Source organism: Dromiciops gliroides, chromosome 4, assembly GCF_019393635.1.
Source record: "Dromiciops gliroides isolate mDroGli1 chromosome 4, mDroGli1.pri, whole genome shotgun sequence".
In the NCBI taxonomy this organism is placed as follows: Eukaryota; Metazoa; Chordata; class Mammalia; order Microbiotheria; family Microbiotheriidae; genus Dromiciops; species Dromiciops gliroides.
Genome location: NC_057864.1, coordinates 427730258 through 427757827, shown reverse-complemented (window position 1 = coordinate 427757827; position 27570 = coordinate 427730258).

Here is a 27570-nt window from a genome sequence, read left to right as displayed (position 1 = left end):
TGCCATAGTTTTAAACCTCTCAAATATGACCTGCCCTTGTGCTAAACAGCAAAAAAATGTTTGGATTTTGCTGTAGCTTATTAATTTCTAGACTTCTATAAACTTCCATACTTCTATAAAGTCCAGCATATAATCAGATAAAAATATTATCATCCTTGATCTGGATATCAAAAAGACAACTTAATTGGCTACAAGGAAAGATCTTACCTCTGACAGTGAACAATAAGATACAGAGGTACTTGAGAATAAAGGGTTTATGATTCAGATCCTACAAATGTAGCCCAAGAAACTACAGTCCTTCCACAGATAAAAGGGTAATCAACCTGGTGCCCTATTTTCTATACCACTTAACACTCTCTAAATGAACTTTCAACATCATTTATCTTACATTTTAGTCCTGCACATTATATGTTGGATATATTTCTATTCACCTCAGGTCTTTTCATCACAAATGCCTGACAGTCCTCTTTTTCATTGAATTCCCATTTTTCTCCTGAAGGATTATACACAGTTTTGCTGGGTAGGTGATTCTTGCTTGTAATCCCAGTTCCTTTGCCCCATGGAATACCATATTCCAAACCCTCCAATACTTTAATGTAGAAGCTTCTAGGTCTTGTGTTATCTTGATTGTTGTTCCACACTACTTGAATTGTTTATTGCTGCCTGATTGCAACATTTTTCCTTAACCTGGGAGTTCTGGATTTTGGCTATAATATTCCTAGAGGTTTTCATTTTGGCATATCTTTCAGGAGGTGATTGATGTATTCTTTCAATTTCTATTTCTCCTTCTGCTTCTACAATATAAGGGCATTTTTCTCTGACAATGTCTTGGAAGATGATGTCTAGGCTCTTCTTTTGATAATGGATTTCAGGTAGTCCAATAAATTGCAAATTATCTCTCCTGGATCTATTTTCCAGGTCAGTTGTTTTTTCCAAAGAGATATTTCACATTGCCTTCTATTTTTTCATTCTTTTGGTTTGATTTATTGTGTCTTGATTTTTCATAACGTCATTGGCTTCCATTTACTGAAACCTAATTTTTAAGGAATTATTTTCTTCAGAGAGCTTTTGTATCTTCTTTTCCATTTAGACAATTTGGCTTTGCAAGCTGTTGACATTTTTCATGATTTTCTTGCATCATTCCATTTCTATTTCCATTTTTTTCCTCTACCTCTCTTTCTTTTCAAAGTCCCTTTTGTGCAATTCTATGGCCTGAGATGAATTCATATTTTTCTTGGAAGCTTTGGATGTAGGAGCTTTGACTTTTTTATCTTCTTCTGAGGATGTATTTTGATCTTCCTTGTCACCACAGAAACTTTCTAGGGTCAGCATTTTTTTGTTTGTTCATTTTCCAGCCTATTTCTTGACTTTTAACTCTTTGTTAAATGGGGGCACTGTTTCCAGGGTGGAGGGTGCTTTGTTCCAAGCTTCAGACGGTTTGAGCAGCTATTCTCTGAGATACTTCTAGGAATTTGTAAGTCCCTAGTTCCTCCAAGGTGGTACAATTCAAGGAGAGGCACATTCACCACTTCCCTGTCCTATGCTCTGCTCTCATGTTGGATATATTTAAATTTATTCACTGGCTAGCTGAGAATCACATTTTTTATTCAACCACCAATTCTTTTCATAAGAATGCCTATATTAGATTTCAGTTGCCAACTATTTCAAGATGAGTCTTGACACTGTCTTGAACTATGAAATGTTGGGTTCCTGGGGACATATGGTCCCAACTTCTCCTCCTGACGTGAACAGGTATGATTGAACCCTTAGATTCAGCATCTTATAATGTTCATCCAGAATATGTTGATCTGTATCTTGACACCACTTCTCTACCTCTAACCTGGATCAGTAATATCCCCATAAAGACTCCAAATCCATGCCCTAGTACCTGGGGAAATTAGGCCACTTAACCCTGGAATTCTTGTCCTGAACTTGATCTGAACTTCCTCAATTGGTGACCAAGTGAATGTAAACTTACCTAGTTCATTATGTTGTACCTAGCTAGCCCTAGGCCAGACCATATTGCCTATCCCATTTAGTCATCCAAGTATCCACCCAGGATACCTTGCAATATGTATACTACTACCTCCTCCTCCCAGTGTATATCTTCGCTACCTTGTTTTCTACCTATTGCTCTGAATGTAATAATCAAATTAATTTTTATTGCTTCTGGGAAAAGTGTGACAATTGACTGCTTTACATAACAACTCACCATCCTTATGACTTAAATCAAAACTTCCTTTTACTGGTTACATGTCACCTATATGTGTTATCTCCTATTATTAAGATATAAGCTTTTAGAGGGAAGGTGTTGTTTCTCTTTTCGTATCCTCAGTAGGTAGCAAAGTGATAGGCTACTGGTTGTAAGAGCTTAATAAATTCTTTTATACTCTCATTAATTTTATAAATTAGGGTCTAGCAACAGTTATCTCTAGTTTTCTATAGCTGCTGAGTCTACTCATACGTATGCTATTTATTTTACCATTGTTTCCTACATATTGGTATACAACTCCTGGATGATACTTAGGGACCCCAGAGGTCACCTATTTTACTGTTCTTTTATTGTTGTTCTTTCATTTCAGTTGTCTTTGACTCTTCAAGACCCCATTTGGGGTTTTCTTAGCAAAGATATTGGAGTAATTGTCATTTCCTTATCCAGCTCATTCTACACATGAAGATACTGAGGCAAACAAGATTAAGTGACTTGCCCAGGCTTGCATAGCTAGTAAGTGTCTGAGTCCAGATTGGAACATAGGAAGATAAGCCTTTCTGACTCCAGGCCTATAATTCTTCTGACAGCACTACCTAGCTGCCCAAATTATAACTACTACCCAGAAGTGGCTAGGTAGTATGGTAGATAGAGCACTGGCCCTGAAGTTGGGAGTATCTGAGCTCAAATTTTAGCCCTGAAACTTATTAGCTATATGACCCTGGGCAAGTTACTTGACCCTAATTGCCTTAATCATCTCAGGTCATATCCAGTCATCCTGTTGTATATTTTGCCACTGAATCCAGGTGGCTCTGGAGGAGAGAGTGAGGTTGGTGACCTTGTACAGCCCTCCATCATTCAAATCCAATTTACTACAAGTCATGACATCACCCCGTTGCCATGGCCCTCTTTAAGAATGAAGGACAAACAACAAGCTCTACCCAAATCATTAATATCTCAAACATGGTCAGCCACCTTTAAAAAACAACAACAAAAAAAAAACCCTGAAAACTAAAAACAAAGACAAAAACAAAAACAAAAACCTCTAGTGAATAAGGCTTACTACTTCCTGAAGCAGTGCATTCTTCTACTTCTTAACATATTTAGTGAAGAGGCAGCAGTAACTTTGCCATCCATTAGTGTCTTTTTTGGCCTAAGTAAAACCAGTCAAATCGCTTTTCCATGTGGTAGCACTTCTAATTCTTGAAATTATTTTTCTATATTTTTTATCCTATACCTTTAACTCTTCTGTTCTCAAGCTATAAAATTCCCTATTCCTTTGACCACTTCTCATAATAGGCTTTCGAGATCCTTTACCATCCAGGTTGCCCTCCTCTTGATGGTCTTAAACTCATCATTATTTTTTACATTAAAGATACCAAGTATTGGGGGCAGTTAGGTGGTGCAATGGATAAGGCACTGGTCCTGGATTCAGGAGGACCTGAGTTCTAATCTGGCCTCAGACACTTGACACTTACTAGCTGTGTGACCCTAGGCAAGTCACTTAACCCTCATTTCCCTGAGAAACAAAACAAAACAAAACATACAAAAAAAGATGCTAAGCATTAAGAGATTCTTGTCAACAAGATTCTATGACTTTATGACTAAAACAAATCTGTGCTCCTAAATATATATATATATATATATATATATATATATATATATATATATATATATATATATATTTGCGGGGCAATGGGGGTTAAGTGACTTGCCCAGGGTCACACAGCTAGTAAGTGTCAAGTCTCTGAGGCCAGATTTGAACTCTGGTACTCCTGAATCCAGGGCCGGTGCTTTATCCACTGCGCCACCTAGCTGCCGCCCTAAATATATTTTTTAGCTATATTCTTGTCTTTTCTCACATATAGACAATTAAAATTTAGGTAAATTGATACAGGTATCTAGCTATAGTTAATAACTTTTCTGTGTACATATATGTATATATATATATATATATGTCTTTAATTTACTAATAAATTCCTCTCCTTCCCACTCAGAGATCATTGATTATAACAATAACAATAAAAGTTCATCAAAAATAACCAACCATATTTGAAAGTAAATACAACTATATTCTTTTTTTTAAATGATCTTAAGCATGCCTTGTTTCCACCAGTCTTTCCTAATATAAGCTCCTCACACAGATATACACATTCATATTGATTCTTCCTTCCTTGTAACAAAAATGAATAAACCAATATAAATGTGAAATTTCCAGACATCATAGCCAATGAGTATTCTTGAAATTGTATGCAAAATTCTTACTCATGGCACTATCCACACCTTTAACAGTTATTTGTTTTTTGACCTGTTTTATGTGACTGAAATTGATGTTAAACACATTAGGCTTAATGTACCTCTTATTTATAACTTATGTTTCTAAGAAATTATCTTCTTGATAAGAAGTTTGGTTTACTGGAATAGATGATGGGTTTAAGGTTGGAAGCTCTGGGTTTGAAGCCAAACTCTGTCACTTACTAGCTGTGTGATTACAACCAAGTCATTTGGCCTCTTTAGATATGCCTTTAAAGATGAAAATGTTACTAAGCTACCTCTCTGCTTGCACATTAGGCAAAAATTGTGTAACCCTTAAAGCAATATATAGTCAGCACAGCTTTAAAGTTGTACAATACTGCTGAGAGAGTCTCATCCAACTCTTATTTGACAAGCAAAGAGATTGAGACCAATATGGGTGAAATGACTTGTGAAAAATTAAATGAAGTAAATTATATAACTAGAATTGAGCCCAGGTGCTCTGTCTTCAAATCTAGGATGCTTTTTTCCTTAGCACATAAAAATGATTTAATTTTATTATTGATTTAAACCATTGAAAAATAGTCTCTATACTGAGTTTATTGGGGTCTGGAGAATCTAGGTCAATATTAATTGGTGATAAAAAAAGAAAAAATATTAATGGGTGATAAAGTAGAGAAAAACCATGAAAAACCCCTTCATGTTAGTAACTCAAATCTCTTAACAGGAAATAAATTGTGACCAGTAATATGCAAATAAACTTGCTGTCCCCTTTTTCAGAAGTTAGAATGTGACAGTTGGACAAATGTTCATAGAATCACCTGCTATAAATAATCTCAGAAATATAGAAGGCTGCCATTTTAGAACTGATGGCCACTCAAGAGTGTATTTTGTTTCATCTTCACTATTGATGGGTAGTCTATCTTCTAAATGTGTGAAATAAGTATGGATTGAAAGATTCCTATAATAAGTATGGATTTTCCTCCCACTAAATAATGAAAAGTCAGTAAAGAACTCATAAATTGCTGAATATAAATGATCACAGCCCAAGGCTAGAGTCTCTTAATCACTTTCCTTTAAAGAAAATTTAATTCTGTTTGTGGAGAAGGTGTACTCCATGAATTAGAAATGGGAATATTTTTTCTGCCATCTTTCTCTAGGATCTGAGTCCTCCCTACTCATGGTTATTTCTCCATCCCCACCCAAAATCCTTAAAATGATTCATAAAAAAAAAATCAAAAAGCTGTAGAGAAGAAGGAATTTCCGTGAATTCACATTCAAAAAACAACTTATCATAATCTAAAATACATGAACTATCTGTAATGGAATTTTGCTTTGGGTACCCGTGGTCCAGTGTATCAACTATACATGTTCACCTAACACTAAAAGTGGCCCACCTAGCTGTAGACTAAGGATTCTAAAGGAATCAAATGCCTAAAGGAAAGCTACTTTACTTGGTTTTTCCTTTATTATCAAAATACTGGATCAATAGAACAAAATCCAGGATACACTTCAAATAATTTATTACAAATGGGGTTTTAGGCTTCAGGTAGAGAGACTTCTTACCCTCAATTACAACTTTATTTCCAATAATTATTCATGGCATCCCCTTAATATAAAATTCTAGGAATAGAACTCTAATGGGATTATTGACTATGAGGACTCAGTACACTAGGACCACAGAATCATAGATGAAGATGGAAGGAAGAAGGAAGGAAAAAAAAAGTTGAAAAAATAATTTATTAAGCACCTACTCTGTGTCAGGCACTATGATAAGTGCTTTACAAATATTATCTAATTTGACCTTCACAACGACTCTAGGAAATAGGTGTGCTTATTATATCAATTTTATATTTCAGGAAACTGAGGCAAACAGATGTTAAGTGACTTGCCTAAGGTCACTCAGCTAGCAAGTTTCTGAGGCCATATTTGAACTCAGGTCTACCTGACTCAAGACCTATACACCAAGAGTTATTGAGTCCAAATATCTAATTTTATAGGAAACTGAGGCTGAAAAAGTTTACAGGATTTGCCCAGTGTTAGACAGCTAGAAAATGTCCTAAGTAGGATATGAATCAGAGTCTGCATTAGTCAAAACTTAACAATTAATTTTGTAGAAAAATCCACCTCTTTTGGCATTGAGATATGCTATTTTATCACTCACAAGCATTAGCCATATGAACTTCTATATGTTATAGATCATTATGTTTTATTTATATCTATAATGTCAATCATAGTTCATTGTATAAAGAACTTTTATTGATATATGTCAATATAATATTATAAGCACCTTCAATCTATTTTCAGGTCAAAAAATGGGGTGGGGGTGTTAGCGTTTTATTTTCCCCCCCTAGAATTCAGGGGAAAAAGTGTCATATATTTTTCATGTCAAGGCATGTATAGAAAATATTTTCTTTCTGGGTAAAAATTGGATTTTATTCTCTTACAAGTTCAATATGAATCAATAATGTATCTGGGCAGCCAAGAAAACCAATGAGATCATAGGTTATTTTAAGAAAGACATTATGTCTTGTGTGGAAAACCTCATATCCCTGATATACTCTGCCATGGTCAGACAATATCTGTAGTATTCTGTTCAATTTAAGCTGCAATGTGTATTGAAAGACATTGATAAAGTAAGGGTCTGGAGGAAAGCAATCAATATGCTGAAGGGTCATTATTCCAAGCTCTATGAGCATCAGTTGAAGGCACTTGGGATGTTTAGCCTGAAGAAGAGAAGACTCTAGGGAAACATGATAACATATTAACCTTTCATCCCTTTTGAAACTATCCCTAGTTTCAAAAGTTCTTATATCCATTTGCAATCTCCATGTTGCCTACATTCATGACCAAATTCTCCTTAATATTAAAAACCTTCACCTGGTACCAGCTTCCCCTTGACCTATAATCCTATGTTGTTGTGCCTTTTAGGAAAACAAAAAAAAAAGTATTGCTGCCATTTAAAATATATGCACACAATATAAGATATTCGGTAGTCTATCTACCAAGTCAAACCCAGGAACTATATAAACACAGTAACAAAACACTTTTCATTCAAATAAAGACAGATGTAAAGAACTGGAGAAATATTAATTATATAAGGGTAGGCCAAGCCAATATTTTTAAAAAATGACAATTCTACCTACTTATTCAGTGGCATAAGAGCAACCAAAAAGAATACAATTCCTTAAAAAGTAGAATTGGCCAAATGGATATTGAGGTACAAAAGCTCACTGAAAAAAAATCATTCCTTAAAAATTAAAATTAAGGAAATGGAAGCTAAATTACTTCATGAAAAATCAAGAAGCAAACAAAACCAAAAGAACAAAGGAAAAAAAAAACATAGAAGACAATGTAAAATTTCTCATTGGAAAAACAACTGACCTGGAAAATAGATCCTGGAGAGTTAACTTAAAAATTATTGGACTACCTGAAAGCCAGGAAAAAAAATAGCCTATATATTTTATTTCAAGAAATTATCAAGGAAAACTGGCCTGATTTTCTAGAACCAGAGGGTAAAATATAAATTGAAGGAATCCACAAATCACCTCCTGAAAGAGATGTCAAAATGAAAATTCCCTGGAATAACAGCCAAATTCCAGAGCTCTCAGGTCAATGCTGTAAGCAGCCAGAAAGAAATAATTCAAATGTAGTTAAACCAGACAGAATTACAGAAGAAGCAGCAGCTTCTGCATTAAAATAGCAGAGTGTGGGGCAGCTAGGTAATGCAGTAGATAGAGCACTGGCCCTGGATTCAGAAGGACCTGAGTTCAAATCCAGCCTCAGACATTAACACTAGCTGTGTGACCCTGGGCAAGTCACATACCCTCAATTGCCTCACACACACACACAAAAAAAAGATCAGAGTGCTTAGACTATGATGTTCTGGAGGACAAAAGAAGTAGGATGAGAACCAAGAATTACCTACCCACCAAAACTGAATATAATTCATAAAGGGAGGAAATAAATATTGAATAAAATTGAGGACTTTCAAGAATTCCTGATTAAAAAAACATCTGAACAGAAAAATTTATTTTCTAATATAAGACTCAAGAGAAAGAATAGAAGGTTAAATCAGAAAGAGAAATCACCAGTCATTTGATAAGATTAACTAGATAAATCTAACAAAAAAGGAACAAGATAATGAGATGAATAGAATTTTAGTTAGATATTTAGACATGATGGACCTCTGGAGAAAAATGTATGGAAATAGAAAGGAATATATTTTTTCTTGGCAGAACTTGGCATACATATATAAAAAAAATGACCATGTATTATGTCATAAAAACACAAACAAATGAAGAGAAGCAGATGTAATAAATGCATCATTTTCATGACATAATGCAATAAAAAGTGCATTCAGTTGGGGGCAGCTAGATGGCACAGTGGATAGAGTACTGGCCCTGGAGTCAGGAGTATGTGAGTTCAAATTCGGCCTCAGACACTTAACACTTACTAGCTGTGTGACTCTGGGCAAGTCACTTAACCCCAATTGCCCCCCACCAAAAAAAAATGTGCATTCAGTAAAGTGCTGTGGGAAGATAGTTTAAAAGTATTTGGAAAGTAAATAATTTAATCCTAAAAAATGAGTGGATCAAAGAACAGATCACAGAAACAATAAGTTATAATTAAAGAAAATGAAAAAAAATGGGATAATATAGCAAACTTTATGAAATTCAACCAAAGCAATATTAAAGAGAAGCTAAATGCTTACAGCAATAAAACAGGGATGGGGGGACAACACCAAATCAGCTACAGCACCAGCGTCTTCTGTAACTGAGCTTGCTGTTGGTGAGAGGACTGAGTGACTGGTGGGGTAGGGGTAGGGCCGGGAGAGCAGGGGTGTCTGTGGGAACTAAGGAGGAATTAGGCTATCCCACTCCAGCAGGGAACCAGGAAAATATGTGAGCATGGAAGGCCCAGGTGGGGGAAGGGTTCAGGCTCATCAGAGCTAAGAAGACCACAACACACAAAGTTCTGCTGGGTGGTTAATTATCATGTTGGCTTGAGGTTACCTGCAGAATACAGACCAGACCAGGCTAGAGAAAAACCTGCCCTCCCTCAAACCAAAACAACTGGGACCCTCTGAAGCGTGGGACAGTGTAGTTTGGAAGTAGGGTCCCATTGGAAGAGGGAGTTAAAAGTCAAGTAAAAGACTGCAAGATGAGCAAGCAAAGAAAGTTGAAAACTATAGAATGTTTCTTTAGCAACAAGGAAGATCAAGGTACACCTTCAGAAGAGGATAACAACCTCAGGGCCCCTACATTCAAAGCATCCAAGAAAAATATGAATTGGTCTCAGGCCATTAAAACACTCAAAAGGGACTTTGAAGAGAAAGTATGAGAGATAGAAGGAAGATTTAGAGAGATGAAGGAAAGAATGGAAAGAGAAATGGGGGTGATGCAGGAAAGACATGAGGAAAAAGTCAACAGCTTGAAAAGCCAAATGGAAAAAAAAAGCTCTCTGACAAAAATAATTGCCTAAGAATTAGGATCAAACAAATGGAAACTAATGACTTTATGAGAAACCAAGACACAGTAAAGCAAATCCAAATGAATAAAAAAAATAGAGGGCAATATGAAATATCTCCTTGAAAAAACAACTCACCTGGAAAATAGATCCAAGAGAGATAATTTGAAAATTATTGGTCTACCTGAAAACCAGAATCAAGGAAAGAGCTTAGACATCATCTTCCAAAATTTTTTCAGGAAAAATTGCCCTGATATTCTAGAAGCAGAATGAAAAATAGAAATTGAAAGAATCCACCAATCACCTCCTGAAAGAGATCCCAAAAGGAAAACTGCCAGGAATATTATCGCCAATTTCCAGAGTTCCCAGGTGAAGGAGAAAATATTGCAAGCTACCAAAAAGAAAGAATTCAATTACTGCAGATCCCTAGTCAGGATAACACAAGATCTAGAAGCTTCTACTTTAGAGAATCAGAGGGCATGGAATATGATATTCCAAAGGGCAAAGGAATTGGGATTACAACCAAGAATGATTTATCAAGCAAATCTGAGTATAATCTTTTAGAAGAAATAAATGGGACTTCAATGAAAAAGAGGACTTTCAGATATATGTGATGAAAAGACCTGAACTGAATGGAAAATTTGACTTTCAAATACGAGACCCCAGGGAACCATAAAAAGTTGGAATAAGGAGATATGCCTGGAGTTGTACAGTGGTTGAGTGTCTCATGTCTGAAGCCAGATTGGGGCTGGAATCCTCCTGGGTCCGGGGTGAGTGCTTTGTCCACTGTGTCACTTAGCTTCCCATGATGACAAATTTTGGGTAAAGAAGAGAGGGCAGATTGGGTGAGGGGATAGTCAGAAGCAAAACCCTTTTGAAAAGGGATAGGATGAAAAAAGATAGACAATACACTAAATATCATGAGTAAGGGAACAGGATAGTGGGAAACAGTTAATAATTGTAACCATGAAAAAGAGAAAAGGGGGGAAATTCTACAAACAATATTTGTAGTAACTCTTTGTGGTGGCTAAGAATTGGAGATCAAGGGAATGTCCATCAATTGGGGAATTACTGAAGAAGCTGTGGTATATTATTGTAATAGATTATTACTGTACTATAAGAAATGACAAACAGGATGATTCCAGAAAAACCAGAAAGACTCATAGAAACTGATGTATAGTGAAGTGAGCAGAACTGAGAAGACATTGTGCACAGTGAGAGAGGTATTGTTCTATGAGCAGTTGTAAATGACTTAACTATTCTTAGTAATACAATGATCCAAGACAATCCCAAGGGATTACTGAAGAAGCATACTATCTACTCCCAGAGAAAGAACTGATATTAATTGAACACAGACTCAAAAAAAAGAGTACTTATGAATTGTACATGTATAACATATCAAACTGGTTGCTGTCTTGTGGAGGTGGGAGGAAAGGTAGGGAGGGAGAAAAATTTGGAAGTCTAAATCTCATGAAAATGAATGTTGAAATCTATCTTTACATGTAACTGGGAAAAATAAAATAAATATTTGTTTCAAAAAATAAAAAAAATAAATGAAAATCTTAAACTATATACCTTAAAAAAATCCCCATAACAAAAACTAAGGATGGGCATGCCTAAGAAGTAAAGGGAGATAAATCCATTAGTCTTGGCTATTACTTGAGATAAACCCAGGGACAGAAATAACTCCAGAAGTCAGAGCCACCACACCTCATTCAGGCTTTCCCCACCCTGCCCCAAAAGGAACTTGTCATTGTCAGATGGTCACCCCATCCATCTTCTTTAAAAGCTTTGGCCTTGGGGCAGCTAGGTGGCACAGTGGATAGAGCACCGGCCTTGGAGTCAGGAGGACCTGAGTTCAAATCTGGCCTCAAACACTTAACACTTACTAGCTGTGTAACCCTGGGCAAGTCACTTAACCCCAATTGCCTCACCAAAAAAAAAAAAAAAAAAAAAGCTTTGGCATTTCTTCTGTTCTCAAAGGAGTCTATTTCTAAGTCAACTCCTACCCTTGAGGCTCAGTCTTTGACTTCCCTATAGATCACTTTCCTTAGATCCCAATAAAGGACCATTTTTGGAATATATTATTTGTAATAGGACTGTGTGGGAGAGTGTAATTCTTTACAGGGGAATATCTAAGGACCCCCCCCACACACACACACCCCTATTCCCAGGTTACATTATTCATGTCCAGAGAAAGAAATGATATGAGAATAAATGAAGATCAAACACACTATTTTTTTTTCTTCTCTTTTTGGTGTTCTTTTGTGTTTGTGTGTGTGTGTGGGGGGGGGGGGTGTCAGGAGTCTCTTATCTTTTAAAACATGACTAATAGACAAATATGTTTTGCATGACTATACATGTATAGCCTAGGGGAAGGAAACCCTGATTTTAAACCTCCAGTGCCTTGGGGCTATACCCATATATGGGAAAGGCTTCCAGAGTTAACCCCAAGGGAAAATCAGGAGTCAGAGTCCCTTAGGCAGTTGTTGGACATCACATCCCACTGGCAACTCCTGCAGTGGCACTGGTGCCAAACTGTATTGGCTCTGCCTCTCCTTTGGATCCACCAATGTTGGGGAAAGGGAAAACCTGCTGCATGGGCAACAGTTTGTTTTCCATATTGATTCGCCCAGGCCAGCACCCTGGAGAGGAAACTCCAGCTGCTCCTCATGGGGTAGATACAACACGGGATGTGGCAGTTACTGGTTATAAGTCACTCAGGAGCTGTGGTTCCCATATCACACTGCACAGCCACACTGTGGCCTGTAGCACTTCAAGGTGCTGATCCATGGTCATCTGCGACTGGTGGAGGCCTAGTACTATACCAATTTACTTTGCATTTTTAGGGATGTTAGTTGGTGGAAGGGAGAGAATTTGGAAAGTATTTGGAACTCAATTTTTTAATGTATAAAATTGTTTTTACATGTACCTGAAATCAATCAATAAATCAATCAATCTCTCTCTCAATATTTTTTAGATTATTAATATGATTATATGGATTACCTGGATTTGATGGAGATGCCTCATGATCCAAAAGTATTTTTTTTATGAAACCCTAGTTTAATAGGAGCAAATTGCCCTTCAACCAAACTCCAAATTGAACCCAGATAGCTAGCTGATAAAAGTCCCTACCTAGTGACTTCTTTCCTCAAGATAGTCAGTCCCTATCTTATTGGAAATCTGGGGATCCTCATCCTTACCAAATCCTTTGGAATCCTGTAATACATAGTTAACATAGTGTTTCTGTTAAGTTGAACCATATTTGAAATTGTTAAAATGTCCATTCTTGTCATAGTATTTGCTTTTAAGTTGATTTGTATCATGCTAATGAAACTGATAACACCCTGTAACCAGTGAACAAAAATATTTTATATACCCTCAGAAAGAGGGAGTCTTCAGGCTCCCTTCTGAGGAGGGGGAGGTCTCCAACATGATCATGTTTTCTTTCTTCTTGGGACAAATTAAATTGGTATTATGTTTTTTCTGTCTGTCTCTCATTTGGTTTTCTTGTAGGAGACATTATGTTATCTAATCTGTTTTTTTGTTGTTGTTGCTTTGTTTTTTGTTTTTGTTTTTGGCAGGAGGACAGTTATGGAAACAAATTGTAGGAGATATTATAAGATCCATTTCTCTGATCTGTTTATCAATTTTTGTAAGAGAAAGGCAGATTAAACTATATTTAATTTTCTATAAGACATAATACTACTACTTACCCAGTATACTACAGTATGTTTTTTTTTTTTGTTTTTGCAGGGCAATGAGGGTTAAGTGACTTTGCCCAGGGTCACACAGCTAGTGAGTGTCAAGTGTCTAAGGCCAGATTTGGACTCAGGTCCTCCTGACTACAGGGCTGGTGCTCTATCCACTGTGTCACCTAACTGCCCCACTACAATGTATATATATATTGGTTTGGTTTGGTTTTTTTAGTGAGGCAATTGGGGTTTTTTTAAACATAACTTTTATATGCTCTGGGAAACCAAAAACTTTCTGTGACTCATGTTATTGCAATATATGTTTTATTGTGATTTTCTTTGGGGGGAATTGCAACCTGGTCCATCTCACCCAAAGATTTGGAGGCTCACTAGGAATCTTATAAAATAAAAAAGAGATTTATTAGGAGAGAGGGATATATGACTGGGAAATAGATCACCTTGGTGAACTGTCCAACTGGAGTAAGAGAAGGCCTGTTTTTTTGTATCTTTACAAAACAAAGAAAGGGAAGGGAGTTAGAAAGGAAAGGGAAATGCAAAAAACTGAGGCTGGCTCACTAAGAGGGGATCATTGGTAATGGGTATCAGTAGTATATGCATCATCTAACTACATTCTGCATATCCTTTAGCAGACCTTAGTATTGTTTATCAAAATACTGGGGTCGTGTCCTACCACACCTCTTACCTGAGGTAGCAGAGAGAGCTGTTTTCCCCTCCACCTAGGGGGTTTGGGATCTTTAGGTTTCTTGGGGTCCCACCATATTCCCACAACATTATTTTCCTTACTGCCATGTTTGGGAACTGAACCACCAATTTCTCATCAAGGCATGCCTGTCTATGACCCTAGCCAAATCACATAACCTCTGTTTCTACAGGAGGTGGCTAGGATGATGAAGTCAAAGTTCTAGGCTATCTCCTTTGAGAACAATGTTTAAAAATGCAACAAAATATAAATGTGTGTATGTATGTATAATGTTAATATGAATATATGGATCATCTGGATTTGATGGAGGTGACTTATTATCCAAAAGTATTTTTTATGAAACCCTGGGTTAATAAGAGCAAAATGTCCTTCAAGTGAACTCTAAACTGAACCCAGATAGCTAACAGATAAAAGACCCTAACTAATGTCTTCTTTTCCTTCAGGAGACTAAGTCCCTGTCTTACATTGGCATCTGGGCATCCTCATCCTTGCCAAACCCTTTTTTTGGAATCCTGTAATCTTTTCATGATGCTTCGGTATTTCCTCAATACTTGTTATAACTGAAAGTGTTAAATTGCCTTTGCTTCTGTATCATAGTGTAATGATTGTAATGATGCCACCTACTGGAGACTTGCTGTGGGAAAGCTCCACCATGAGGAAAATGCATCAGAGGCATTGTGGCTTTTCTTTGGCGTCAGGAAATGACATTTGCTCATGGGTGCTGTCTATCAAGGCTACCAGCCAATCAACTTGAGGAGCCTCCTATTTTCTGGGAGGAGACAGGAAGGAGGAAAGGGAGCCTGCGTGGAAAGCTCTCGGGCTTTTGGGTTCCTGACTTGATGGTGGTGGTGGCGGCAGAGGACTTCACAGGAAATTTGAGGAAAGATAGGAATGCTAGGCTATTGGAATTCTGTTCTCAATCTTTTTCTTTCTATTTTTCAATAAACCCTCAAAAACCTAAACTTCTTTTATCAGTGATTTTAGTCAGTTTCCCCCAAAACTGGGGGAACAGATTAGAATCCACATTTAGAATCTTAAATTACACAATAGTAGTGAAACTGACAATGCCCTGTAATCAGTGGACAAAAAACAACAACATATATACTCTCAGAAATGGGGAGTCTCTGAGCTCTCTTCTTAGGAGGGGAGTCTCCTCATGATCATGTGTTATATATTTCTTTTGGGGACAAATATTAAATTGATATTATGTTTTTCCTATCCATTCTCTGATCTAGTTTCTATGAGGTACTTACTTCTGGTAAGGGAAGCAGAAATAGACTTCTCTGATCTGGATGAACAAATTGTAGGAGATATTAGTTATATCTCTGACCTGCTTTTATCTTGTAGGAGGATGGGTATGAAAACTATATTGAATATTTAATAGTATATATATTTATATATATATATATACATGCAGACATTCATACAGATATGGATATGGATATGGATATGGATAGAGATATGGATAGAAATAGATGATATAGAGATAGAGATATAGATTGATATAGATAGATGTAGATAAAGACAATCTGATCCCCACCTACTCCTCATTCCCAGGCCAACGAATTGCCTGGGGCACATAAATCTTTGTCAATTACAGATTCTTTTTTGACTTATGGGTCTCCCCCAAACAACTCTCCCCTCCCAAAGATTCCCAAGCTTACTTCCTGGACTTTATGTTATTATATAAAAAGGTCCATTTACATTAAGGAGTTTGTGTCAGTGAGAAACTTACTTTTCCCCAAAGCAGTCTCGTAGATCCCTCTGTTTTCTTACCCCATATAAACCCTGTCCTCAGTCCCCATCTTTGAGTATTCCTAGCATTCTTTTTTTTTTTTTTTTTGCGAGGCAATGGGGGTTAACTGACTTGCCCAGGGTCACACAGCTAGTGTCAAGTGTCTGAGGTTGGATTTGAACTCAGGTCCTCCTGAATCTAGGACCGGTGCTCTTTCCCCTGTGCCACCTAGCTGCCCCCATTCCTAGCATTCTTGCCTTTTGATACTCAAAGCTATAGCTTTTCTGCCCTGATGAAAGACCTTATTTCTCTTATATTGATTGTTTCATTAATTTCCAGGTTAACATATGGGGGCTCTTTCCAGGATTTCAAGACTTAGTATCTAGTCAGCCACCAATTTTGACCTCCGGATGCTAGGCACCAGCAGGAATCTTTTGTATTCCAGTCTAGACATAAAATTCAGAGGCCTGGCCTGGGTATTGGTCTCTCAAATTCAGAACTCCTGGCCTTTTCGCTTGAGTTCCTAAAAACTCTTTGATCAGGTTTCTGGTTATGTCCATGGATGACTTGGTAACTTGGGTCCATTCTGATAGGTCCCCCCAAAAAAGGGATGCCTGCAGTTTGTTTTTATGGACCATATGTGGCTACTCTGACAGGTCCCAGAAAAGACAGCTTCTGGGTTTTGTTTTCAAATAATGTACTACATGATTGCAAGAATTTGGAAAATTAACAGAATTCAAGTCTGACCCATGCAACACTGATGGCCAAAGTGAGGTTTCTCTCCTTTTTTTTTTTTTTTGAGTTTATTCTTGATTCTGACAGCCCCAAAATTAAAGGCCCCGAGAGTGACTTTTTTCTCTTTCCTTGGCATTTTTGAATCAACTAAGCAAGAATTTGAATCTTAACCTTCCTGCCTTCCAGAAGAAAAAAAAAAGAGGAAGAAAATAGGATTTTTAATAGGACATTTTGGTCTCAGAAAAAGGTCTAATTTTTTTTTTTAAGGAAAAAAGAAACCAATTAATCTAGCTCAAATTAATGGGTCTTTGAGGATATAGGAGGACTTCATTTGTTCATGCTAAATTGTCTTAAGAATTTTTACCATTATTGTTTAATGTTTTTGTGTCTGTACTTGTAGAGTGCTCTTTGCGTTAATGTATGTGTGTGTGTTTGTTTCCCTTTCTATTCAACCTAAGTCCTTTATCTTGCACTCAGCAATCCTCTTTGCCACTCAAAGCAGAATTGTCAAAAAGGTAATTTACACAGAGAGGTACAAAGTGATTATCGATTGATATTATTTTTACCTGTTTTTAAAAAATTTGTTAAAACTTTAATTAAGAGTTGATCTGCAATATTATGTATTTTAAATCCATGTTTTTGAACCCCCAAATTAAGGTTACTATTTAAATTTGGGGAACTATCTGGTTTCTCAGTTAATAGTGTTTATTACCATATAAAATTAGTTTATTTATTTATATATTTATTTTAGTGAGGCAATTGGGGTTAAGTGACTTGCCCAAGGTCACACAGCTAGTAAGTGTCAAGTGTCTGAGGCCGGATTTGAACTCAGGTACTCCTGACTCCAGGGCTGGTGCTCTATCCACTGTGCCACCTAACTGCCCCTAAAATGAGTTTATTGATAATAATGATGTGATATTGAAATGCAATAAATGGGCTTCAGATAAATTGAGAATTTTATCATTTGGAAATAGTTCCAGTTGTGATTGAATTTATTCATCTTAAATGAAATATGTCTTCTAATGAGATGTGTGGTTATTTTGTTTTTGTTTTTGTTTTTTTGCTTTTTTATAGTCAAGATTGATTGTGATATTTGCATTAAGACAAAGTGTTTAAAAATTTGGAAATGGAAATTTGTTAATTGCAAGATCTTCAAACAAGTTACATCAATTTACCAATCTCTAATGTGAATATTTGATAATTATAGAGTATTCTTTTGCACTATAAATTTTTATAGATAGAACTGTTAAAAGAATGTCAAATACTTGAAACTATTTGTTTAGAAATGCAGTATTACTGTGAATTCACAAAGAACCCAGGAACATCTGGGTTAAAGTTTTCCTTCTAGGATAGTCCCTCGGATGTAATGAATACGTGACCCTAGGAAAAATCACTTGATTTCTAGCTGTTAATAACAAGAACAAATTTTTAAATTATGAAAACTGGAGGTTTCCCTAATATGCCAGAGAAACTTGTTCCATTTATCAAAGGTGCTGTTTCATAGTTTTTCTTAATAACTTTGTTAAGCAGTTATTATTGAAATAATTACACACATAAATAATGTTGTGGTAATTAAAAACAACTTTGTTTTAACTATTAAACTTTTACTTTTTTTTTCTTCAAGCTTCAGTTATGTCAAGTTTTCATACCCATAGCAATTCAAATATGTTGGCTTTGTATGTTTAATAACTTTTAATTTATAGATGCCTTGAGTAAGTTTTATTTGAAAATAGGATATTCAAGAGGCAGCTAGGTGGTATAGTAGATGAAGCACTGGCCCTGGATTTAGGAGGACCTGAGTTCAAATCTGGCCTCAGGCAATTGACACTTATTAGCTGTGTGAAACTAGACAAGTCACTTAAACCTCTTTGCCCCACCCCCTCAAAAAAATAAGATATTCAAATTTGTTCTACTTACTGGTATTTTTGTTAAAATATTTATGGTGTTTTAAACTTTTTACTTCTCTTAATATTCTATTTCATTGCCAAGATCACAAACTTCCATAACATTCATCTACTTTTTTTAAAAAAAATTATTTATTTATTTATTTAGTGAGGCAATTGGGGTTAAGTGACTTTCCCAGGGTCACACAGCTAGTAAGTGTTATGTGTCTGAGGCTGGATTTGAACTCAGGTCTTCCTGAATCCAGGGCTGGTGCTCTATCCACTGCGCCACCTAGCTGCCCCATTCATCTACTTTTTAAATGTTGTCCTAACTATTAATGGTATTTTTAGGCAAACAGATGCACACAATTGGGTGGAGTAATCCATCTAACCCTGCAGAATAATAGGAGGGGAAGGGGATAAAGAGAGAGGGGCAAAAGAAGGGAGGGCAGATTGGGAGAGGGGACAGACAGAGGCAAATCCCTTTTGAAGAGGGATAGGGTGAAAGAAAATAGATAATAGGGTAAATATCATGGGGAAGGAATAGGATGGAGGGAAACAGTTAACAATAGTAATCATGAAAAAGAGAAAAGGGGGGAAATGGTACAAAATATTTATAGTAACTCTTTGTGGTGGCTAAGAATTGGGAATCAAGGGAATGTCCATCTCTATTTCTTAGCGAGTACCAAATAGTTTTAAAGACTGCCACTTTATATTAAATCTTCAGATTTGGTACAGCTAGTCCACCTTCCTGTGCATTTTTTAAATTTGTTCCCTTGATATTCTTGAGCTTTTGTTTTTCCAGCTGAATTTTGTTATTATTTTTTCTTGCTCTATAAAATAAGTTTTAGGTAATCTGATTGATATGGCACTGAATGAGTAAATTAATTTAGGTAAAATTTTAATTTTTATTATATTAGCTTGGCCTATCCATGATCAATTGATATTTTTCCAATTATTTAGATTTGATTTGATTTGTGTGAAAAGTGTTTTGTAATTGTGTTCATAGAGTTCCTGTGTTTGTCTTGGCAATTTGACTCCAAAGTATTTTATATTGTCTACCATTACTTTAAATGGAATTTCTCTTTCTATCATTTGCTGCAGGACTTTGTTGGTCACGTATAGAAATGCTGTGATTTATGTGGATTTATTTTATATCCTGAAACTTTGCTAAAGTTGTTAATTGTTTTAAGTAGTTTTCTTCATTGATTCTCTAGGACTCTCTAAGTATACCATCATATCATCTGCAAAGAGTGATAGTTTTGTTTCCTCCTTGATGATTCTAATTCCTATAATTCATTTTTCTTCTCTTATTGCAAAAGCTAACATTTAGAGTACAATATTAAATAACAGAGGTGATAATGGATATCCCTGTTTCACCCCTGATCTAAGTGGGAATGCCTCTAACTTATCTCCATTACATATAATGTTTGCTGATGGTTATATGTAGATATTGTTTATTATTATTTTATTTTATTTTATTTTGGTGAGGCAAATGGGGTTAAGTGACTTGCCCAGGGTCACACAGCTAGGAAGTGTCAAGGGTCTGAAGCCAAATTTGAATTCATGTCCTCCTGAATCCAGGACCAGTGCTCTATCCACTGTGCCACCTAGCTTCCCCTATACTGCTTATTATTTTAAGTAAAGTTCCACCTATTCCTATGCTCTCTAGTGTTTTTATTAGGAACGAGTGCTGTATTTTGTCAAAAGCTTTTTCTGCATCTATTGAGATAATCATATGATTTTGGTTAGTTTTGTTATTGATATGGTTGATATTAAAAGTTTTTTTAATGTTGAACTAGCCTTGCATTCCTGGTATAAATCCCATCTGGTCAGAGTGTATTATCCAGGTGATCACTTGCTATAATCTCCTTGCTAATATTTTATTTAATATTTTTGCATCGATATTCATTAGGGAAATTGGTCTATGATTTTCTTTCTCTGTTTTGGCTCTGTCTGGTTTAATTTCAACACCATATTTGTGTCATAAAAGGAATTTGGTAGGACTCCTTCACCTATTTTTCCAAATAGTTTGTATAGTATTAGAATTAATTGTTTTTTAAATGTTTGGTAGAATTCACTTGTAAACCCATCTGGCCCTGGAGATTTTTTCTTTTTTTTTTTAAATTATGAAAGTATTTTATTATTTTCTAGTTACATGTAGAGATAGTTTTCAACATTTGTTTTTATAAGATTTCTATTTTCAATTTTTTTTCCCTCCCTGCCCTCCCTCCCCCCCTCCCTAGGACAGCAAGAAATCTGATATAGGTTATATATGTACAATAACATTAAACATATTTCTGCATCACGCATGGTATAAGAGAAGAATCAGAGCAAAAAGGAAAAATGTCAAAAAAGAAAAACAACTGCACCAAAAAGAAAAGAAGTTGTATGGTTCAATCTGCGTCCATATTCCACAGGTTTTTGTTTGTTTTTTTTCCTGGATTTGGAGAGCCTTTTCCATCATGAGTCCTTTGGAACTATCTTGTACTATTGTATTGCTGAGAAGAACCAAGTCTATTGCAGTTGATCAACACATAATGTTGATGATACTGTGTGGAATGTCCTCTTGGTTCTGCTTATCTCACTCATCAGCAGTTCATGCAAGTCCTTCCAGGTTTCTCTGTGTCAAGATAATGGAATGTGATAGATGAGATTTGGCAGATACTCAGGAACCCACCTGAGTGGATTACTGGCTGATTTAACTGGATTACTAGTTGACTAGATTCTAAGCACATTTGGCTGGTACTTGACAGTACTTAAGAAAGCATGGTTCTCAGAAACTAACAAACTCTGAACTTTTGGCCCAGTCAACCAACCAGCTTGAAGAACCTCCCATTTCTGGGAGGGGACAGGAAGGAGGAAGGAGAGCCTGGGCAGGGAGCTCTGTCTCTTTTGGTTCCTGACTTCATGGTGGTGGCAGAGGAGTTGAGGAGAAAGACTCCACAGGACTTCACAGGGAAATTGAGGAAAGATAGGATTGCCAGGCTGTAGGAATTCTCTTTTCAATTTTTCTCTTTCTATCTTTCAATAAATCCTTAAAAACCTAAACTTGTTTTATCAGTGATTTTAGTCAGTTTCCCCAAAAACTGGGGGAACAGATTAGAACCCACATTTAGAATTTTAAATTACACATATGAAATCTGCCTGCTCATCATTTCTTACAGCACAGTAGAATTCCATTATATTTATATACCACAACTTATTTAGCCATTCCCCAATTAATGGTGGTTGATCAGGGAGTTCATTGATGACTTGTTCAATTTCTTTTTCTGAAAAGGGCCTATTTAAGGATTTTATTCTCTCTGCAGTTAACCTGGGCAATTCGCATTTTTGTAAATATTCATCTATTTCATTTAGATTGTCAAATTTATTGGTATACAGTTGGGCAAAATAGCTCCTAATTATTGCTTTAATTTACACTTCATTGGTGGTGAAATCACCCCTTCCATTTTTTGATACTGATAATTTGGTTTCCTTCTTTCTCTTTTTTTTTAATCACAAGAACCAAGGGCTTATCTATTTTATTGTTTTTTCATAACACCAGATCTTAATTTTATTGATTAATTCTATTGACTTCTTCCTTTCAATTTTATAAATTTCTCCTTTGATTTTTAGGATTTCTAATTTAGAATTTAGTTGGAGATTTTTAATTTTGTCTTTTTCTAGCTTTTTTAGTTGCATGACTATTTGATTGATCTCGTCTCTCTCTTTTTTATTTATGTAAGCATTTAGAGTTATCAAATTTCCCCAAAGCACTGCTTTGGCTGCATCCCATAGGTTTTGGTATGTTATCTTATTAATGTCATTTTCTTGACTGAATTTATTCATTGTTTCTATGACTTGCTGTTTGACCCACCCATTCTTTAGAATAAGATTATTTAGTTTACAATTAATTTTCAGTCTACCTTACCATGGTTCTTTATTGCATGTAATTTTTATTTTATTATGATCTGAGAAGGATGCATTTACTATTTCTGCCTTTCTGGATGTTTTTTTTCAGTACGCTTTTGCACCTCCTTTTCCATTTGGCCAAATGAATTTTTTAAGGAATTGTTTTCTTCAGTCAATCTTTTTGCTTCCTTTTCCAAGCTGCTGATTTTCTTTCATAATTATGTGAAATTTAAAATTGGATATAAGAGCATTAAACTTCCCCTTTAACTTTCTTCCTTATATATCTCCCAGACCACTAAGAAAAGAAGCCTCTGAGCTTTAATCAGTGAGAGATTAGCCTTTATTGTTTAGACAACAAACAGGTGATACCAATTAGGGAAATAGGAAAGTAGAAATATAAATGAATAGTCTTAGATCTAAGCTTAGTCTATATTCTTTTATAAAACTCACTGAATTCCAAAACTGCCTGCCAGACCAAGAACCAGAGCCGATCATGAAAGCATGCGCCATCAAGCCAGAGTGTGAGAGACAGACTTCTGTTCCCACTCTCAGTTTTAAGTTGGTGTCCCAGAAGTACGCAGTGCTTGGCCACACTCTTCGGGCAGCAGCAGGTGCATGACTGTTTGTCATAGTCTCCTCCCCAAAATGGCAGTCCTTCAAAAGCCGTTTCAGTAGTATGCATTCAACTCTCAAATGATTCAGTTAAAACTTCCGTTTTTTACCACATTTATCTTGTGTTGCTTTCATTTTTCTCCCCATTTTTTCTTCTACCTCTCAATTGATATTTTGTGTGTGTGTGTGTGTGTGTGTGTGTGTGTGTGTGTGTGTCTGAGGCACTTGATGTTAAGTGACTTGCCCAGGGTCACACAGCTAGTAAGGATTTGAACTCAGGTCCTCCTGACTCCAGGGCCGGTACTATATCCGCTGCAGCACCCAGTTGCCCCTCAAATGATTTTTAAAATTATTTTTGAGCTCTTCCAAGAAATATTTTTGGTCTTGAGATTAATTCATCTTCCCTCTTGAGGCCTCACATGTAGGCAATTTGAGACTATTGTCCTCATCTGAGTTTATGTTTAGCTCTTCCTTGTCAACAGAGAAGTTCTCCATGGTAAAAGCCCTTTTCTGTTTCTTAATCATATCATAGCTTAGTTTTTAAAGTTGAGGTCTGCTCCTGAGGCACCAGGGTCACTGTTTCAAGCTTCTTGTGCTGGTGGTTAGGGGCTGTGTCACTGTCTTTCTACTCTGAGGCCTCTATGACTTGTGTATTCCTCAATGCCCTGGGGTTGCTCCCTGTGCTTGCTCTGGGTACTGGGATGGCCAGGCTCAGTTGTGCCTGTCCTGTGGGTGGCCCTCCAACTAGCAGCCTTTCCTCTCAGCTGGTGCTGGCAGATATCACAGCTGTCCCACTGAACAAGCAGCTACCTGAGCCAGGATCAAGGGGCCTCAGTTGCTCTTCTGTGGCCAAGAGCTTCCTGCTGACTTGCCCAGACTTTCTCCATGTTGTACTGTGCTGACCTGAGTTGTGCCCCCCTTTTGCCTGAGTGAGAAAAACCTTTCCTGAAGTCTTCCAAATCATCTCAAGTTGGAAGATTGTGTTTCTCTGGGTTTTTTTGTAAGTGTCTCTCTGTTCTTTTTGAGGGAATCGCAGGAGAGCTCAGGCAACTTTCTGGCTTATCTCTGCCATCTTGGCTCTGCCCCCCATGAATTACTTTTTAATGCATCTTTCAGTAAATAAAATTAACATCTAAGAAAAATTACCAGTCCTTACATTTAACTTACATGCTTATTATTATGAAATCATTTTATAGACCTAAATGACTATACAAAAATGTATTATTACTATTAATCAAAATAATGTATTATTAGAGTTTTCATACTTTATTATATGTTGATATCTATTGTATTACCATAAATGAGTACATTTATACTAAGGGTAATGATAATATTTAGGCTTGATAGCTGACTGCAGCTGTGGCTAACTGACTTAAAAATATATTAGCAATCAAATTTCACTGAATTTCTTCTTGATGTAGGAGGAGGCAAAAAGGGGATTAACAGAAAAACCTAAGATCCAAGCTTTAATTTAGATATGGGCTCTAAATGGGATTCAGGCCACAGTTAATGGATAACTTAAAATTTGGGAAACAAGTCAGGGCCTAGGTTCTCTTACCCACATTAATCACCAATCATAACAAGAACATAAAGAGGCAGATCAAAAAGACCTTATCTAAAACAATGATACACAAGACAGGGTATAGAAATTTAAACTTGAAATAAATGATAAATGAAGATATTTTGAAGCTAGCCAAGTAAATCAAAAAGTGACATGCACAGAAAAGGCCAAATTTGTCCACAGATTCACCTTATGGCATGTAAACCCCCAAAACACACCTCCACATAAAAAGGTACCAGCCTCAGGCATTTGCTTAGGACCCTAGGAACTCCAAATTAGGTTAAGCCCTCCCCTGTACCTCCCTAAGGTTGCAATTATAATAATGATACTGGTAATCAATTTATCCATACTATAAATATAACTATCTTTTCTTTCCCTATTTGAAAGATACCTTTTCAATCTTCTGGTTCTCTCCCTGTGGTCACTCACAGTATTGCAGTAAAACTTGGGAAATTGAGTCACTGAGTCTTGTAATTCATTTGGGATGACTTACAATCAATTTGACCATAATTCCAGCCCACTTCATTCTGTAAGGGCCAAATTTAATGAGAGTTAATTGAGTGGCTCACCATAATATTGGGGTCCCAGAAATAATGAGGGACCTCTAGTTCCAAAGCTCCCTCCCTTCCAAACTGCCTTTTTCGATATTTCTCCCAGGTCAATAAGAAAGGAGCCTTGCAGCCTCTTTTGCACAAATGAATCAGATTTTATTAATTATGAATAAAATAAACAGCAAAGGTGAAATTAATAAAAATCAAAGATAAGGGAATAGGAAAAAATAAATACAGATGATCTTCCTAGCTCTAACCTAAGTCTATACAATCCCCAACTTGCTTCCAGTTAAGCTATTTCAAAAGAAAGCAGGGCTTTTGTGTTAACTCACTACCTGGAGCTTGTAGCTTCAATGGAAAGCTAAGCTTATAACCAGGCTTGAATGACTCCACTGCTGCTGTTCCTGCTCTTTCTGCCAGAAGGAGATAAGAGAGAGACCTCCAGAAGAGACTCAGACTCCCCTCAGGGAGCGTCTAATCTTCTTCCACCAAAAGGGGACGTCCTTCAAAAACTGCCTATGTAGAGAGAGGTTTCTCCTTCTGACCTCAGTAGCATCCGTAACTTCAGGGTGGGCCAGGTGTGGCCCATTCCAAATGAGTCAGCCAAATTCTAATAATTTTACCACAATTCTTAAAGTTGAAGTGGCCTTCCCCAAACTTTAGATTTCAAATTGAAGTCTTTCATGCTGAATAGCAGCTTTATTTTGGAAATCTGCTTGTTCAAGTCCCTTCCTTTTATAAAGCTCCTAAGGGAAAGGTCTTTTCTTACTGCTTGTCTTATCAGTGTGAAGCATCATCTTTGTCTCCTCATTAGCCCCAGATTTAGTTTCCCAAGACAGCAATCTCTTCGTTTCTTCTCCTGATACATAATGGGCCAGTTCCAGCTGTGGGGATGTTTCCTTATATGCTGACAATGAAATCCAATAGAAATAACGTGGAAATATACATACAGCTGGCCTTGTTTCAATTGTTAGGTTGCCAAGTGTAAGCTAGTGACAACACTCCTGGGCTTTCTTTTTCCTTGAAGACCCATACTGGCCTGTTTGTTCTTTCCTATCCATGTTATTTTGTCTCTGCTTCTGCACAGCTTGGCTTTTATGCTGATAACTGCAAATTTGCTGAGAACTGACTGATCCCTACCTACTCTCCATTCCCAGGCCAATGAATTGCCTGGGGCTAACCAATCTTTGTCAATTCCAGACTCTTGACTGACTTATGGATCTCCCTGAAGAGAACTATCCTCTCTCAATTATTCCTCACCTGGACTTTGTTATTATGTAGAAGGGTCTACCTACATTAAGTAGTTTCTATTTAGAGTAAAGTAGTGTCTATACTTAACTCTGGACCAGTTCTATACTTTCTATTGTTAAAAGTTCATTTAAATTAAGTAGTTAGTAGTACTGGAGCATTCTTTTGGTTCCCTTTTGTTCTGTTACCCAATAAAAACCCTGTTCCCATCATTTTTGGGTATTCCTAGCATTCTTGCTTTGTGATACTCAGAGCTATAGTTCCTCTGCCCTGATTAAAGACCTTATTTTCTTCTATATTAATTTATAGATTAACAATGCTCAAATTCTCTCTCTCTCTCTCTCTCTCTCTCTATTTCCCTTTCTCTCTTTCTGTCTTACTCTGTCTCTCTCTCTCCCTCTCTCTCACCTCACAGAATCAGAATTTCCTTCAAAGTTCAACTCAAACATCACCTCCTAGAGGAAGTCTATTTTCATGTATACCCCCAGAGTTGCTGGTGCCCCCCCTTTCTTCTTTCTATCTATTCTGTATAACTTTTGTATTACTTTTCTCTGTACAACTAGTTCTCCACAATGGAATACAAATTACTTGAGGGAAGGAATTGCATTTTTTTTTTCTGCACATCTCCATTGCCCGGCACAATGCCATGTGTATTGTGACTACTTAAGAAATGCTTGCTATGATGAAATTAAAGCTATCCACAGCCATATGAAAAAAAAAATGTTCCCAATCAATACTGATTAGAGAAATTCAAATTAAAACTACCACCTATCCAATTAGCTAATATAAGAAAAAATGAAAATGATAAATTTTGGAGAGGATATGGGAAAATTGGAGTACTAATGCATTGTTGGTGGAGCTGTGAACTGGTCCAACCTTTCTGAAGAGCAATTTGTAACTATGTTCAAAAGACTATAAAACTGTGCATACTCTTTGACATAATTATTAGTTCTATATGCCAAAGAGATCACAAAAAAGGGGAAAAGGACCCACATATACCAATA